Here is a 19,564-nt window from a genome sequence, read left to right on the forward strand (position 1 = left end):
GTTCTATTCCAATGTCATTTTCCAAATTTCAATAAAGCTATATGGCAAAGCATATGAACATATCTAGAAAAGTAAACATTCTTGGATTGCAGTTGTATTTCATTTCTGAGGGATAAAAAAACAAAATAACTGTTATGTGATAGATTTTTTTAGATTATAGACCATAGTCTGCTTTTGTCAGAGGTTTATTTACTGTAAAGGTAACAAAGCTTAAACGTCTGGAGTCCTTAGTTAGCATGGGCCTCTCCCAAGGCCCTGTGCCTGATTTTGATTTTTTAATTTTGATTTTTTTTTAACAAAGGAAATACTTATAATTGTACAAGGTCCAGGCTTGACAAAACCTGTATCTGCCTTAAATACCATATAAATCATGTTTTTTTTTTTTTTTTTTGCAAAAGATTTTAAGACCACAACAGCAACAACATGCTGAAAATGATAATGATAATTATCACCGATAATAATTTTATTATTAATTGTCATTGTTTATTTACTAAGCCCCCCCTTTTTTTGCTACTCAGTTACAGATATTTTCAAAATATTATGCCCAGGCTTTGCAATTACAGCATAGTGTAGGAAACCAGGGGAGATGTGTGTGTGTGTGTGTGTGTGTGTTTGTGTGTGTGTATTGTGTATGTATATATGGAGCTGTCAGTGATTCAATCCATGGTCTTCCTTACTCCAAAACATTTTCTAAAGTCTTTGCACCACATCATGCCTCAATGTGGTAAAAGTGGCTACTTTTTAAAATCCTTTTACATGTCACTAGGCACTAACTGAAAATCAATTGAAAAGCAAAGTGAGTTGGCATACAGCTTTTAAATTGTTTGTTTAGTTATAGGTCATGTTATGTCAAATCACATCTGACTTTAAAACACCAAATAATCCATTTACAAGTAAGGTAACAGTCTGTCAAGTCTGCACACTGGGAGCATTAGTGAAAGATGAATTAACCAATCAGCAAGGTTGTTAAATGTTAGTAGCTCTAAGATCTGAAAGGGTGAGTGTTAATTCAAATAATGTTAAATGGTATTCATGGGATAAGTGAACTACACTTCACACTTTAAAAATAACTCAAGTATGGAATCATCCAAAAATGCTTCCTTGAGGATATTTATAGAGATACCAAACTTTTATTTCTCAGTTAAGGTTTTGAATGTCTTCTCCATTGAAGACATTACACTTAATGTGTATGTGAACATTTTGTGAATCTGGCCAATGGGAAGAATTTTCCATAAATTTTTTAGTGATAAAAACCTCTGGGTATAAACTCATCTCAGTTTTTCAGGCTCAAAAAGCTCAGTAGGCTGTTAGCCTATGCAGAATGGTCACATATATCTGGAGTAAATTCACATTTTCTACACTGAGGACACTAATATGTAAAACTAGAATGCAGATTAATTATGCTGCAATGAAAAAAATCTAAATGCCAAATGACTACTGCAAATTCATGTCCTATGGCCAACCCAATTTTTACTTAAGGAAAAGCTACATAAAACACCAAGTTATGAATTAAAAAAGAAAGAGAGAAAGCATGATATCAGAAAATGAGTTGTATCACATGATTCTAAAAATTTAGACTTAAGCTCCCTGGCACTTAATTGGTGCTCAATAAACTTTTTTGTTGAATAAATGAAAGAGGGAGAGAGACTAAGCTACTCTGTTTTCTAGGTTTTGTTTGTTTATTTTCTGTTTTGCTTTGTTTTGTTTTGCTGCCTCTTGGCTTTCTTCTTCTACCAATCAGGTCGTGACCATGGACTGCACAGTCACTGTCCACACATGCCTGTAAGATTCTTGTCTTCTGTGCTTTCAGCATTCATTGATTACCTTTCGACTGCTGAATTCTTTCTTTCTGTGTACTTCCTCCACCTCAGCACCTCTTCCTGTCCAAAAATGTTGCACTTTCTTTCTCAGTGAATAGTAGCTTTATTCATTTTTAATGCAACCCTGAGAGCAATATGTTTTTCCTTCTCTCTCAACTTTTCCATTTATGCCCAAATTTCCTATTTTGCTTCATAAATTTCTGAATTCCTTTCACTCCTCTTCATCTCCACTGCCATCAAAATCCAGCTACTATCTTCTCCTACCTAAAACACCATATCTATTCTGCTAACTGAGTAAATAGAATAGAATAGAATATATATTCTATTCCTCTATTCAATTCCCACATGGCCACTAGAGTATTTTCACTTTCCCCAAAGATAAATTAAACCATGTCAACTCCCACCTTTCTCCTTGCCCAAATATTTTGATGGTTTCATTTGCTTTGGGGAAAATCCAGACTTTTAGCACAGCCTGGAACATTTTGTATGGACTTGCCCCTGCTTGATACTCTCACTTCAGGTTGCGCCTTGCTTCTCCTGACTCCAGCCTCAACGGACTTCTTTTCCTTCCATGGCTGTTTCCATTTGTCAAAGGGCCTTTACATTTGGCAGGAATCATCCCTCTCCCCACTCAAAGGTACTTAATTACCACTCTCCTTCTGGATCCCAGATCAAGCTTCCTGTGAGAAGATTTCCCTGGGACCACCAGGACTAGGTACAATCTTTTTGTTACAGTTTCTCATAGCCCTAATGGATCTCTCCTCAGCATTAACATTCAAAATCGGGCATTTATTTTGTGAAAGCAAAAATTGCACTGGAGAAATCATTTTGGGACCCAAGTCTGAACTCACTCAGCACCCACTCACCCGCAGGGCAGGCAGCCAGGCCTGCAGAGCAGGAAATCTGCTAAAGTGCAGCAATTCCCTACATACGCAGTCTGCCTTGCACTGCCTGTGGGAGCTGAACCCACAAGTGCAAGGTCTACAGCTAACCTGTTCTACAGCTAACCTGGTGGCATCCCTGCTTTCCATCTGGACCCTCCATATACTCTCACGGGGACCAGCAGGACTACAATCTCAGCTAACCGAAGCCTAGACCCCTGCACAGGACCCAGCCAGCCAGAGGCACAACCTGCATTCTACAGCTCTCACTTGGGTGCTAACAGGGTCAGGGTGCAAGCTACGTGAAACCTAGGATGGACAGATTGACTGAGACCCTAGCATCTGAAATCACTCAGTATTCCCCCACTCCCAGAGGAGCAGGCAGATTGGCCAAGAAGAAAAACTGCTGGAGTGCAGTGGTTCCCCAGCTTGCCTTGCAAGGTCCATGAGTGCTGAGCCTACAGATGCACTACAGTCCACAGCTAGCCTGTGGGCCTCCCCCCCACACAACCTTCCATGTGCTTACACGGGTGCCAGCAAAGCCACAATCCCAGCTTTTTGGAGCCTAGACCCCTATGCTAGACACATAAAGCCTGAGTCTCTTTGGAGGTGCTACTTAATTTTGCTATACTCACGTGGGTGCAGGTGGGACCAAGGCACAGGCTTCCCAGAACCTAGGACAGATGGAAGAAATAAACAGCATGCCCCTCCCTAAGACAGGTCTCTGTAGTGCTGCTGGGTTCAGTGCTGCAGGTTCACATCAGGATCAACAGCAATTGGGCAGCAGCTTTTCCTTCCTACAGCACTTGTCCATAGAGCCACCAGGTCCTGCATCATTCTCACACATTTGCTCTAGGCTCAAAAAATACACTATCTGACTTCAAAAGATATTACAAAGCTGTAGTAACCAAAACAACATGGTACTGGTATAAAAACAGACACAATTCAACCAAACCTTTAAAGAAGGCTCTCTACTCCCAGGACCTATTGCCTCAGTGTATATCTGCTTCCAGACTGATAGTGAATGAAGTAGGGACTATATAACATCCCAAGGCAGGCCTCTGCAGAGTTGCTGGCCTTGGCTGCACCCTTGTAGGTTTGCATCAGATTCAACAGCTGATCAGGTGGCCATGTTCAGAGCAGCCAGGCATTGTGACAGCTATGTACACCTACTCCCAAACCATCTGATTGGGTAGTAGCTTTTCCTCACTACAGCACCTCTCTAGAAACCACTGGATCCTGCAGCTTCCATATAGGCTTACTCCAGGATCAATAGTTGAGCCAGTAGCCCTATACACACCTACCAGAAACTGTTGCGGTAGTTTACACTTACCCACCAACTGACAGTGGACCACTTACCCCACCAAGAAACTTCTGAGGCCCTCTCCACCTAGGCCACAAAGGCACCCACAGACAACTCTAAGATGGAATACAGTTGAAGAAGTTGCATGAAAGCTACACTACCACATTCACCCAGATCCAAACTTAAAGTGCCCAACCCAACTGTCAATATAGAATACTTCTACAAGAGTCTTCCCTTTCAAAAGCCACTCCTAGAATTAAAAGAACTGACTACACCACCAGATGCCCAGATGCAATGCAGAGGTATGAGAAGCATGAAAAAACAAGGAAGCTTGACTCCCTCAAAAAAAGACTACAGTTCTCCAATACACTAATGAAACTCAAAATGATGAATGGAAAAATACATAAAAATCACAATTAAGTCAAAAAGAAATTTGAGGACATGTATGAGAAATTCAACAAAGAGATATGAGCACTATGAAGAAAATGAAGCAGAAATCCTGGAACTGAAACATTCATTCTAAGAAATAAAAAAATACAACGGAAAGCATAAACACCAGGCTAGAAAAAGCAAAAGAAAAAATCTCTGAACTAGAAGACAGGCTTTTTGAATTAACAAAATTGGACCAAAAAAAAAGAAGAAGAAGAAGAAGAAAGAATGAAAAAAGAATCTGAAAAATCTTTCTGATTTTCTGATAACCTTAAGCATACAAACATCTGTATTATAGGTGTACAAGAAGGGGAAGGGAATGGAAAAGGCATTGAAAGCCTATTTAATGAAATAATATCTGAGCAGTCTTACAGATCTAAGAAGCTCAAAGATCCCCAAACAGATTCAACCTAAAAAGGACCTCCCCAAGACATATTGTAGTCAAATTAGCAAAAGTCAAAGATAAAGAAAGAATTCTCATAACAGTAAGAGAAAAGCATCAAATTGCCTATATGGGAATCCTCATCAGGCTAACAGCAGATTTCTCACTAGAAACCCTAAAGGCCAAGAGAGGGTGGGATACCATATTCAAAGTCACGAAAGAAAAATACCTGCCAATCAAGAATACTACTAGCAAAGCTTTCCTTCAGAAATTAAGGAGAAATAGTATCATTCCCAGACAAACAAAAACTGCAGGAATTCATCACCACAGCACCAGCCCTTTGAAAAGTCCTTAACGGGGTCCTACATCTGGAATCAAAAGAGAGATATAGGTCCCATAAATACATGAGAAAGAATAAAAACCACTAGTTGAACAGATACACACATTAGAAAGAGAAAGAAAATATATTCTGTCACCACCTAAATAAATAAATAAATAAATAAATAAATAAATAAATAAATAAATAAAAGCAAAGATAAACAATAAAAGGGAAAGAAAAGAACATAAGAAATATAAAACAACCATAAAGAAATTAATAAAATAGCAAGCATAAAGCAATGCCTTTCAATAACAACCTTGAATGTAAATGGACTAAATTCCCCACTTAAAAGATATAGACTGGCTGAATGGATTAAAAAACTAGACCCAACTATAGGCTTACTGCAAGAAACTCACTTCACCAATAAAGACACACATAGATGAATAGTGGCAGGATGAAAAAAGACATTCCATGCAAATGGCAGCCAAAACCAAATAGGAGTTGCCACACTAATATCAGATAATATAGACTTCAAACCTACAACTACAAAAAGAAACAAAGAAGGTTATTATATAATGATAAAATGATCAATTCAACAAGAAAATATAAAAATCATAAATATGTATGCACCCAACTTAAGAGCATGCAGATATATAAAGCAAATGTTACTGGTTACCATTCTCAGATGACATGATTCTATATATGGAAAAACCCATAACCTCTACCAAAAAAATCCTAGTGCTCATAAACAAATTCAGTAAAGCTGTAGGATACAAAATAAACACACAAAAATCAGTAGCATTCTTAAATACCAACAACAAAGATGCAGAAAATGAAATCAAGAAAGTAAGCTCATTTACAACACCTACCAAAAGAATAAAATACATATGAATAAATTTTACCGAAGAGATGAAAGATCTCTGTAATGAGAACCATAAAATTCTGCTGAAAGAAATTAAAAAGCACCCCAAAAGATGGAAAGACATTCCTTATTCATGGGTTGGAAGAATTAATGTTGTGAAAATGTCCATACTACACAAAGAGATCTACAGATTCAATGTAATCAGCATCAAAATACTGATGGCATTCTTCACAGAAATAGACAAAACAATCCTAAAATTCATATAGAACAATAAAAGGCCATGAATAGCCAAAGCAATCCTGAGCAAAAAAATACACTACCTGACTTCAAAAGATATTACAAAGCTGTAGTAACCAAAACAACATGGTACTGGTATAACAACAGACACAATTCAACCAAACCTTTAAAGAAGAATTAATACCAATTCTTTTCAAACTAAAAAATTGAAACAGAAACCATTCTTCTAAACTCATTCTATGAAGCCAGCATTGCCCTGATGCCAAAACCAGACACAAATACAACAAAAATAGAAAATTACTGGCCAATAGCCTTCATGAATTTAGATGCTAAAATCCTCAACAAAATACTAGCAACAGAATACAGCAACATATCAAAAAGGTTATATACCACGATCAAGTGGGATTCATCCCAGGAATGCAAGGATGGTTCAACATACTCAGGTCAATAAATGTAATACCCCACATCAACAAATTCTAGAACAAAAAATATATGCTCATCACAATAGATGCAGAAAAAGTATTTGACAAAATTCAACAGTCTTTTGCAATATGATTCAATAAACTAGGTATAGAAGGAAGGTATTTCAACATTATAAAAGCCATATACAATAAACCCATTACCAATATTATCCTGAATGGGGAAAAGCTGAAAACTTTCCCCTTAAGATCAGGAACAACAAAGGATGCCCACTCTCACCACACCGATTTAACATGGTATTGGAAGTACTTGCTGGAGCAATTAGACAAAAGAAAGAAATAAAGGCCATCCAATTAAAGATGAAATCAAATTGTCCCTGTTGGCAGGTGACATGATTCTATATATGGACTCTACCAAAAAACTCTTAGAGCTGATAAATGAATTCAGTAAAGTTGCAGGATACAAAATCAACCTTCAAAAATCAATATCATCCAACAATAAACCAGAAGAAAATAGATCAAGAAAGCAAGCCTATTTACAATAGTCACCAAAAAAGTAAAATACCTAGGAATAAATCTAATGAAGGAGGTGAAAGATCTCTACAATGAGAACTACAACTCACTACTGAAAGAAATTAAAGAAGACACCAAAAAATGGAAAGACAGTCCTTGTTCATGGGCTGGAAAAATCAATGAAATAAAAATGTCCATACTACCTAAAGCCATCTACAGATTCAATGCAATCTCCATCAAAATACCAATGACATTCTTCACAGAAATAGAAAAAGCAATCTTAACATTCATATGGACCAACAAAAAACCCTGAATAGCTAAAGCAATTCTGAGCAAAATACCTAAAGCCAGAGGCATTACACTTCATGACTTCAAACTATAATACAAACCTGTATTAACAAAAACAACATGGTACTGGCACAAAAACAGACACGTGGATTAATAGAACAGAACTGAGAACCCAGAAATCAACCCACATATTTACAGCCAACTGATCTGCAAGGGCACCTAGGAAATACATTAGGGAAAAGACTGACTCTTCAATAAATGGTTCTGGGAAAGCTGGATAGCCATTTCCAGAAGAATGAAACTGGATCCGTACCTCTCACCATATGCCAAAATCAGCTCAAAATGGATTAAAGGCTTAAATATAAGACCTGAAACTTTAAAACTCCTGGAAGAAAACATAGGGAAAACAATCCAGGATTTAGGACTGGGCAAAGATTTAATGAATAACACCAAAAGCACAAGCAACCAAAGAAAAAATAAACAATGGGTTTATGTCAAACTAAAAAGCTGCACAGCAAAGGAAACAATCCATAGTGTGAAAAGACAACTTGAAGAATGGTAGAGAATAATTGCAAACTACACATCTGACAAGGGATTAATATTAATAATGTACAAAGAGCTCAAAGCACTTTACAGCAAAAAATCAAATAATCCAATTAAAAAATCAGTGCAGGAGCTGAATAGACATTTCTCAAAGGAAGACATGGATGACTGACAGGTATATGAAAAAATGCTCCACATCAGTAATCATCAGGGAAGTGCAAACTAAAACCACTTTGAGATATCACCTCACCCCAATCAGACTGGCTATTATAAAAAAGGCCGAGAATAGCAAATGCTGGCGAGGATGTGGAGAAAGAGAAACCTTTCTGTACTGTTAGTGGGACCGTAAATTAGTACAGCCATTATGGAGAACAGTATAGAGTTTCCTAAAACAACTACAGATAGAACTACTATATGATCAATCAATCCTGTTACTGGGGATATATCCAGAGGATCAGAAATCATCAGGTCACTTTCATGTTCACTGCAGCTCTATTTACAATAGCCAAGCAATGGGAACCAACCTAAATGTCCATGGATGGATGACTGAATAAGGAAATTGTGCTATATATACACAAGGCAGTACTACTCAGCCTTAAAAAAGAATGACATTATACCATTTGTAGCAACATGCATGAGCCTGGAGAAAATTATCCTAAGTGAAACAATACAGGAACGGAAAGAGAAATACCACACGTTCTCACTCATAACCCAAAGCTGAATCCATAAATAAACAAGTAAACAATAAAGAGAGACAAAGAGAGAGAAAGAAAGAAACAATAATCACAGTAACACATTGAAGTTTTAGAAACAGAGAGAAGAACTGTGTTTACTAGAGGTGGAAAACGGGAGGAGAAAGGAAGGGGAACTAATGAGGAACTGGTTAGTGGACACAAAGAATGATTGCATATTGTAATGATAAATAAGCCAGCTATGCTGATCTAACCATCACAAATTGTACACAATTATTGAAAATCAAAGTTGTACACCACATGTATGTAAAATAAATTATCTTAAAAAATAAAAAAATAATAAAAAATAAAAACAGACACATGGACTAATGGAACAGAACAGAGAACCCCCTCAATCCAGGTACTTACAGCCAACTGATCTTCAGTGAAGGTACCAAGAACATACACTGGGGAAAGGACAGCCTCTTCAGTAAATGGTGCTGAGAAAATTAGCAATCAATGTCTAGAAGCATGAACTTAGACCCTTATAGTCAACATATACCAAAATAAACTCAAAATTGATCAAAGACTTGAGTATAAGACCTAAAACTATAAAACTCCTAGAAGAAGACATAGGGGAAACATTTCAAGAAGTAGGACTGGGCAAAGATGTTATGAACAAAGCCCCAAAAGCACAAGTAACAAATGAAAAAATAAACAAATGGGATTATATCAAACTAAAAAGTTTCTGCACAGCAAAGGAAACAATCAACAGAATGAAGAGACAACCTACAGAGTGGGAGAACATATTTGCAAACTATACATCTGACAAGGGATTAATATCCAGAATATAAAAGGAACTCAAACAACTTCACAGTAAAAAAACAAATAATCCAATTTAAAAATGGGCAAAGGAAGTGAATAGACATCTTTCAAAGGAAGGTATACAAATGGTCAACAGGTATGTGAAAAAAAGCTCAGCATCACTAATCATCAGGGAAATGCAAATCATGACCACATTGAGATATCATCTCACCCCAGCTAGACTGGCTATTATCAAAAAGACTGAGAATAGCAAATTCTGGTGAGGATGTGGAGAGAAGGGAACTCTTCTATACTGTTGGTGGGACTGTAAATTAGTATACCCGTCATGGAAAATAGTATGGAGGTTTCTCCAGCAACTACAAATAGACCTACCATATGATCCAGCAATTAATCTTCTGAGTACGTACCCAAAGGAATGGAAATCATTGTGTTGAAGGGATACCTGCACTCCCATGTCCATCACTGCTCTATTTACAATAGCCAAGATATAGAACCAACCTAAATGTCCATTGATGCATGACTAGATAAGGAAAGTGTGGTATATATACACAATGGGGTACTACTTAGCCATAGAAAGAATGAAATTCTGCCATTCACAGTAATGTGGATGAGCTTGGAGAAAATTAAGTGAAATAAGCCAGGCCATCTGGAGAAATACCACATGTCCTCACTCATAGGTGGGAAGGAAGGAAGGAAGGAAGGAAGGAAGGAAGGAAGGAAGGAAGGAAGGAGAAAGAAAAAAGTGAACTTTCAGAAGGAGAGAACAAATCTATTGTTAGAAGTGGGAAAGGGGGAGGGAGAAAGGGGTTAGGGACTAATTGTGAAAGGGACACAAAGAATAATTACGATTTATAATGATGAACATGCTAGTAATATTGGATTGATCATCACATACTGTACAAAAATTCTGGTAGTCAACTGTGTACCCAATAAATATGTATAATCAACTATGTTTCAATTCAAAAGATAATTAAAATAAAAGGGATTCCACATGCTTTACAAAAGGAATTATACTGAGTATTTAAAATTATTTTGCAAGGCTAGAAAAAAAGAATGTTTCCATAAACATATTTTGAATTTTATTCTGAATAGATATTTTCATGCAGTGATGTCTCATATTAAACTATAATTTTTATTTTCCTCAAATTTTCTATTATGAATTCTCATTGTAACTCACTTATCACCTTAAAATATTCAAAGTGGAGATATTTTATACAATGCACTCAATATTTTCTGTTGCAGGAAAAAAAAATAGTACTGGACAAAATTAAACAGGCAAGGATGACTTCATTCAAGGGAGAAAGACACCAGAACGAAGCCTAAGGTCAAGTCCACTAAAACAAAGGGCTGGGTAGTTTTTAAGAGCTGGGGTGGGAGACAGTAGGCCATCTTTGCTGAAGTTAGGCTCCTTCCCTCCCACAGAGAATAGGAGATAGGGGCACTAGCTTACTTGTTTACATTTCAAAGGATGGTTCCCAAGTCCTTGAGAAAGGTAGTCCTGGTATAACACCGGCAAGAGTTTCTTTTTTAAAAAAGATTTACATCTCAAAGGAGCAGAGAAGGAATCTACAATGACACGTTTTCTAAAGCAAATGCTCTAAGAAAAGGGAGGTCAAGAACCTAGAGGAAGGAAGAAGCCTGTCTAAAGTTTAGTCAGGATGGAGGCAACATTAAGGACGTCTTGGTCTATTTGTTATTACCCTGATTAAATTGCCCCAGTGGCTTCTCATCATACTTAAAATTCAATTCAAAATACTTCATATGCCTATAAAGCCCAGGAAGAGTCCAGTCTTCTCTCGTCACTGTCTTCATCTCCTCCCTCCCATTTGCTTACTACGCAGTCATTACCCTGCCTTTTATTAAGCTCCGTAAACATACCAAGCTCATTCTATTTTTAGCTCATTCTATTTTCTTCGTGGGCTCCATGAAGGCAAGGACTTTTGTATCATTTACACTTTTGTACCTTCAGTACTCTGAACAGTGCTGAACACACAGAATGTGCTTAATTAATGTTTGTTGATTGAATAAATGAAAGACTGAATGGCTAAATGAGTGAATAAATGGATGAATAAATTAAAAAACATTATCATCAAAATTTTCTGGTTTTAAAGCCAGTCAATCTTTTGATGATAAGTTTGAATCGTTCTGGACCTTTGTTTATAAGTGGATTTTATAATTTAACTCTCACATAAAAAATGTGGTTTTTCTTATACCCAAGTTTTTTGGTGAAGTCTCAGTCTCTAAGTACTCAACACAGTCCCATTAAGAACAGTAGTTTTAATAAGGACTTTTTATAGGCAAAACAAGAACATAAACACAAATAAATAAGCATGTTCTTAGCAGACACGCATCATGGGGCCCAAAGAGGGGCAACATTGGAAACTCAAGCAGCCACCCAGGATGAAGGCAGAGGGTGCACTGGGAATCAGAGAGATGACAGGGAAGGTAAAGTGGTGTGGACAGAACACATATTCTATGGTACAATAGATTCTATGACAGGATATGTACTCAATGGTGCCATACCCTTAGGAAGTGGTGCCCAGGTCCCACACTCTAAGAATCTTGCCAGGTCTATTAGATCATGAAAGCACAGCATCCCTACCCTTTAATGTTATCTTAACCCAGAAAAACACCAGAGCACGGGATGTGAATATAGGCTTTAGTTTAACATTGGATATAATTTCCACTGATGGCGTAAGTGAAATAGGTTATTTTCTAGTTCAAAAAAGTGCTGCATTCATCAACACAAAACCTTCCTGTTATAAATATATTGCTGCTATTAGAAATTTGAGGTGAGAATAAAAGCTTAAGTGAGAATAAACAGTAAACAATTTGAACTTAATAATTCATCCAATAAATTAAATGCTGATTTAATATTTGGAATACTGATTTTCTGACTCTTTTCCAAGGACAAAAAATTATTTTCAGTTTCTGAAAAGGCCTATTGCTTTCTGGGTCATCTTTGGAGTGAATTAATTTTTAACAGTAAGTAGAGCCATGAAAAGAATGAAGACTGATCACTGAGCATGTTGCCTCTGTCATGGCTTTGATATTAGACATGCAGAGAGAGACTTCTTTAAAGAAAATTGCCTAAAAATTGAAAGTCTGGATCAACACAGCTAAATATCATTGGGAAATAATGAATATAAGTATTCTTGATGTTTCCTGGATTATTCAAAGAGGAGAACATGATCATTATATGAAATGGCATTATATCAAATGCTTAGATGACCTAGCAAAAAATATAGAAGGCATCCCATTCCTCTATGTGTTTAATCATAAATTTAGCTTCTGTCACACACTTTTTAAAATAATTACTGAGGAATTCTTAGATTCTTTTAACAGCTTATCCTGAGTTATACACCTGCATCTGCAGTCAGGGGCCTGTAGATAGGTCCGACAAATTGATGTCACAGTGGGTTTGCCATAGGAAGGAATCTAGTACAAACAAAGCCAAGAAGAGGAGGGAAGCACACACACACACACACACACACACACACACACAGATGTGTCTACTATATTCATCACTCCATTGTGGTGCTCAGGTACAAATCTCCAAAGTGGTTAGCTGGGCCAAAAAGGTTGGGAGAAAGGGCATATATTTTGGGCACCCCAAACTCAGCCTATAATATTACCACCAATGAGGTTTAAAGTCTAAAATAAAACAAATGTGAATTAAACTCGGGTCATGATTACAAAAAAACTATAAAATTATGGATATAATGTGTTCTATACATAGAGTAGAAAATATAAAACTATATGTGATTTTTTTACATAAAAGTTTTACATATACAGGTGGCCCTCAATTTATGACAGTTCAACTCAACGATTTTTCAAATTTACGATTGTGTGAAAACAATACGCATTTGTAGAAACTGTTCTTCAAGTACCCATGCAACCATTTTGATTTTCACTTTCAATACAGTATTCAATAAATTACATGAGCTATTCAATACTTTATTATAAAATAGGTTTTGTGCTAGATAATTTTGCCCAACTGTAGGCTAATGTAAGTGTTCTAAGTACATTTACAGTAGGCTAGGCTAAGCTATAATGTTTAGTAGGTTGTATGTATTCAATGCATTTTAACTTGTGATATTTTTAATTTAACAATGGGGCTATCAGGACATAACCCAATTATACATCAAGGAGCATTTGTACTTACATATATGTAGGTATGCAAATATGTGTGTATGTGTATACACATATATAATATGTACAAAGTTTATGGTTTCTATGCTATCAGAAATTCTTTGCCTCTGACTGTGCACATAAAACTGGGACTTCAGTTTGAGAGACAAAGATTTTGGCTCTCTTTTTACTACACATCCTGAGAGTTGTGGGACAAGGGAGGATAAAGACCCTGCAGAGTTGGTTAAATCTAGAAAGGCAGTTCAAACTGTAGAAGGATTGATAAGCCCCAAATGAATAATAGGTTGGACTTCGAGATACCCTAATTACCTAGAGAAAAAAACTGGAATAAAATTAAGGTCTGTAGAAAATAAATAATGGGACTTCTTCAAAAGGACAACAATACATCCCAGGATTTACAGATTAGACAAGGTTCTGCCATCTGGGGTTGAGGGGTAAAAAATGCCTTACCAAATCAATCCTATGATGACTCTAATGATTTATTCTTTCATTATATGACGAATGCACAATAATGTTATCATTCCCAGAATAAGGCTTATGTAAGCCAAAGAAAGCCCTAGTACTATAAAATCTGTGTTGTTCTTTTTATTATTTTATTATTCTCCTGAATTGCTATTGATATACACAAAAGTATAGAAGAGAATATAACAATCACCTGGGTACCCATTCAGGTAAAGAAATCTTTAAAGCTACTATTGATGCTCCCATTATACTATATTCAAATTTTATTTTTAATGTTGTACAAATTTATATAAATGATATTATAACTTACGTTTATCTTTCAGCAACTCATATTGTTATTCAAGTTCTAGCTGTAATTTATTTCTGCTGCTATATGGTGATTCATTCTCTAGATTTTTCATGATTTAAATATCCATTACCTTGTTTATTAATATTTAAGGTGACTGAAATTTTTGTTGGATGTTAATAGAGCCATATAAATTTTATTTCAGTGATTATGTACCTAGTATTTCTTTTCCTGTACTTTCAACCTCTTTCCCATTGTGTTTTCCATATGTATTTGTAAAAACATATGCATGGAAGATTTTCTTTATAACAAATATACTGTGAAAACTACTGTCATTTAGCAGATAACTTAAATTTGTTTAATTTTACTGTTAACACTATATATTTTAATTTATTTTATAATATATATCTGTGATTTTCATGTACTCTGAATTTTTTTATTTGTCCTTTTTCCCCTTTTAAGCATATTGCTGTAGATTGATAGAGATTTTTTAATTTCTGATTTGAAAATGATACATAGTGTTTGCAATCTAATACTTTAAACCGATTACCAATTACCATATTATATGTTGTTTAAAATATTTAATTTTCACATATTCCCCAAATTAGATATTATATATTTTATGCTGTTCAATGTTTGCATATATTTATCCATATATATTTCAGGTTATTTGTTTATCGTTTCTTGTTCCAGCTCAGTTCATTCTTCTGTGTTCAGTTTCTTCCTTCAGGGATATTCTGTGGAAGGTTCTTTAGTCAGGTAGTACTAGCAATCATCTGCCTGAATTTTGATTATCTGAAAATGTATTTTTATCTTTCCTTGAATAATAATTTTTAACTTTCTTCTTTTTTTCTTGAATAATAATTTACCTTAGTAGAAAAAATGGTTCATTTTAATTTATTTTTCTCAGCTTTTTTAGAATATTTCTGTTTTGTTGAAATTTTGTCCTCAGTCTAATTAACATTCTCTGTTAGGAAGTTTTCCTTTACTTCTTGGTCTCCCTTCCCTTCTTTTTCCTCCCCTTCCCTTCCTTCCTTTCATTTTTTCTTAATTTTTCTTTTGGTTATTTACAAGACAATTTATTTAATCACAATACTTTTATAGGTATTGATTTAACACCATTGAGACCTCTCCTGGGAAAATGCAACACAAAAAGAAAATTTCAGAATGTGCAAGAGCAATAAATATAAAATTTTCTCATCTAAAATGCATAAAATATCAAACATTTCTGGATACATCTTAAGAAAATCCAGCAACCATATGCCCGTTGACAGGTGTCTGTTGTTGATGGTGCTAAAATTAGAAACATATCACCTCAGATCCAGCACAATTATTTTTACGTCTTTTACCAACATTTGTTAACATATATTAAACAGCCTAGGGTCCCTGGTGTGTGGACAAAAGCTCTTCTTTCTACAAGTGGAAACCTCAAGCATGCCAGCATTGGCAAGTCTGAAGATGACTGTGTCTCCATGTTTTGGTGAACAGACAATGGCAATTGTCTCTGGCTACATGAGAAAATCCATGCTGGATACGAAGGTATTTTGGGTCTGATGTGTGTGAATCCAGCCCAGAGTCAGGAGAGCATGTTGATTCTGAACACTGAATTATTTTTCTGCATTCTCCATGTCCCAGTGATCTGCTCCTGCAGATTGCTTTGGCACAATTACGTGGGTAATAGTAAATTAATTATAGGTCACTTTTCCACAGAGTTCCACAGGTTGCTTTTCCTCTTACCTTATTAGATTCTGCCAGCAGCAAAAAATTGAGGCAAATATCTCTTAATAAAACTATGTCTCACCGTTCTTCAGCCATTAAATTCGGAACAGCACTTAGAATAGCAGCTAGCTTTAAGGCTCTGTTTACAGCAGGAGAGTAGCTAGTATAATTGTTTGCATCAGTCTTATTAGGTTGATCTTGCAATACATTCATGAAGGAATTGTTCTGGTATATGGAAAAGCAGTATGAAGCCCTGCCACCCATCTGCTCAGACAGCACCGGGCCTGGTTTCTTTTAAGATTTTTGTTTTGTTTTCAGTGTTCTTTCTACAAAATCACTACAATATGGTATAGGTTTATTTGTTAGAATCAAGTATGAGATTTTGTGTGCTTTTTTGAAAGCAGAATTCATTTACTTTATTTTCTAAATGTCTTGGCATCTAACTTTGCTCTCTTTAATGTATTCAGACAATCCTCCTGACATTTATCCTCATATATCATTATAATTCTGCATCACTTACTAAAGCTTGGTGGAGCTTCATATATCAGAATCTTATAATGCATTAGTTTAGAGTAAATTTCTCCAGATAATTTTTTTTTCTTCCAGGTAGAACAGGAAAGTTACTATAACATATCTGCTTTTTATTTTCATTTATCAGCATGCAGTTTCCATAATAATGTAAGTAGTATGAATTTAGACTTAATTTCTCTGTGAAGGCAGGCCTGTGGCTATAATTTTAGTAGACAATTTTTTTTTCCAGGCCAGTGCTCAGCTTGCAACAGAAGAAAAACAAAAACAAAAACAACTTATCTCATTAATCTTATGAATATGACTTTTTAATTTTAATTTAGTGTCATATTATTTAAGGATATCAATATTAAGCAGTTGTTTCAGGTCAAACTCCCCCGTTCATGTTGCTTAAGGACTTTATTCTCTCTTTGAGTTAGTAATTAATAGTTAATAATTAATTGTTAATATTGAAGTACTAGTATAAACAAGGTGGGCAAATTCACTCAATATAACTTACAAAGCACTTTGATTTTAAGCAATTTTTTTTTTCAATCCCTGGAAATTTCTCCTTTGCAATACAACATTAACAATGCATTCAAGAGGAACTTTCTTTTATTGTGACCAGATTCTTAGTTTTGTTTGTTTATTTATTTATTTTAGAAAGTGGTTATTCTGGATATCTAAGATGCCACTGCAAGAAACTAAACTCTTTTCTTTTTCTAAGACTGTTTATTAAAATTCTACTCATTAAAAAAATGGTTCAGCTTGATTTCTTGAGTTATGAAGACAAAATGTTCTTACAGCTTTATATTTATTTGTAAAATGTTTAAAGCCCTAAAGATTTTTGGAACTCATTTTAAAATAAATATTAAAATACAATATCAAAAGATATAACTTGAAATTCTAAGAGAAGGAAAAAAAACGTGTGAAGATATAATGGATGAATCTTTCCAAATTTGATATTGTCTTACAGGTTCCTGGGTTCATTGTGTTCAATATATTTTTCTGTCTCTTCTAGGAATGGATAATTTCTATTGATTTGTCTTCAATTTCTTTGAATCTTTCCTCTGTCATCTCCATTCTGCTCTTGTGCCCATCTAGTGATTTTTTTTCTTTGTTTTAGATATTTTATTTTTTTTACTTCTAACATTTCCATTTGGCTCTTACTATAATATCTATTTCTTAGCTGAGAAATACTATGTTTTTCATTAATTTAAGGTAGTTTAATGTTATTTCGTAGAGCATGGTTACAAGCATTGCCTTAAGGTCTTTGATGATTCCAATATTTAGGTCACCGTGGAGCTTTTATTTGTTGATTAATTTTTCCTTCGAGAATAGCTCACATTTTTCTGTTTCTCTGTATGTTGAACAATTTTAGGTTATGCCGTAGCCATTTTGTGTATTATCTTGTGACACACTGAGTCCTTTTAAAATCTTCAGGAGAAAGTACATTTCGTTCTGTTCTATTTTTAGCAATCAGTCTACATGCTTAGGTTCAGACTGTACATCCAGTCTCACTTTCTGTGAGCTGTGGGTACCAATGTAAGTTCAATTTTCACAGCCTTTGCTCTGCTGCCTCGGGTCTACCTCATGCATGCACCTCTCAGGAATTAGTCTGGGCTAGGATCTCAGTTTATATTAGAGTTCAGTTCTCACAGCCTTTGAGATGATGTTTTTGGTCTTTTCCATGCACGTGCATTTCAGGGGTGAGTCTGGGACTTTGTTATTTCACGCATAGAGTCAGGGAATCCTCTTCTCCAGCCTTCTCCTCTGAGGAGATCTATAGGATCTCTCACACACTCGGCAGCTTCTTGGGGCCCCTTTTACCCTCCTCTGTATTGAAAAACAGAGCTGCTCTCAGAGTCTTAGTTCTCTACTCCATTGCTTGCTCATTTCTGCATGAATGGGTCCACCCTGGGGCACAACAGTGGCAGAAAAAAAAAAAAGAAGAAGAAAAATAATGGAGTCCCTACTCTGCCTACTCTTTCATTCTTTGGAAATCATGGTCCCCTTTTTTTAGTTATTCTGGTCAGAAGGATAGGTTTTCTCTTAGGGTTTTAGGTCTGCTACCACTGCACATGCAGCTGTATGATGGGCTCCACCCTGAGGCAGGGACAGAAGAGGAGAACAAGAAAAAAACAGTGATTCTCCCCCCTACCCCCAGCGACAGCTTGCTCCTTTTCCCCATTCTGTAGCCAGAAAGACAAGGGTTATCTCAGAGAGTTTCTGTCTGCATTTGCCGGGCAGTTTTATACTGGTGACACCCTTAGGTCAAACTGGGAGACAAAAATAAATAAATAAAAGAAACTCAATGTGGTCATAGGTTATTCTCTAAGTTTTGCCTGTTATTTTTAACTTTTAACTTTTCAGAGTCCTTGACAATCAACTTTTATATTTTGTTTAGAGTTTTAGTTGTAAACAGGGGAAGCGATAAGTTATAACTGGTATATTTCTTTCTTTTTTTTTTTTTCTTTCTTTCAGCATTAGAAGTTTCTTAGCTGGCAGTGTAAATTCCCGTTCCAAATGTGTTATCTTCCAGACTAATAATGCATTTAAGGTTAACTTTCAGTGGTCACCACTTACGCAGGGTAGGTATGCGTCTTGTTTAAAACCAGTTCATTTCTATTTGATACATACTTAGGTTGCTTTAGATTTACAGCCTAATTAGATGTCAGAATTTCTGTAATTCTTTTTCTAAGTGTTCATTAGAAAAATTCTTTTTTTTCTTTCATATAGATGAATGGTTCCTGTTGTTGAAAAAGTGTCCTCAACAGAAACTTGTGAACAGAATGGAACTGATTATAAAATGCAGAACTTCTTTTAAATACTGATGATGAGGATTCTTTCCTGATTTCTCTAAAATATAAGGAATTATTTTGAGAAGTAAAAACTAGCATTTTCACATTTTGTCTTACCCCCTTTAATTTCATTGAAATTTCACTG

The 19,564-nt window shown here is 35.6% G+C and overlaps 1 pseudogene; it reads right to left on the bottom strand.

The window, feature by feature from the left end:
* Nucleotides 1-15,702: 15,702 nt before the first annotated feature.
* LOC103586686 lies at nucleotides 15,703-16,402 on the bottom strand (annotated as a pseudogene).
* Nucleotides 16,403-19,564: the final 3,162 nt, after the last annotated feature.

This window comes from Galeopterus variegatus, unplaced genomic scaffold (genome assembly GCF_000696425.1).
Source record: "Galeopterus variegatus unplaced genomic scaffold, G_variegatus-3.0.2 Scaffold363, whole genome shotgun sequence".
Classification (NCBI taxonomy): Eukaryota; Metazoa; Chordata; class Mammalia; order Dermoptera; family Cynocephalidae; genus Galeopterus; species Galeopterus variegatus.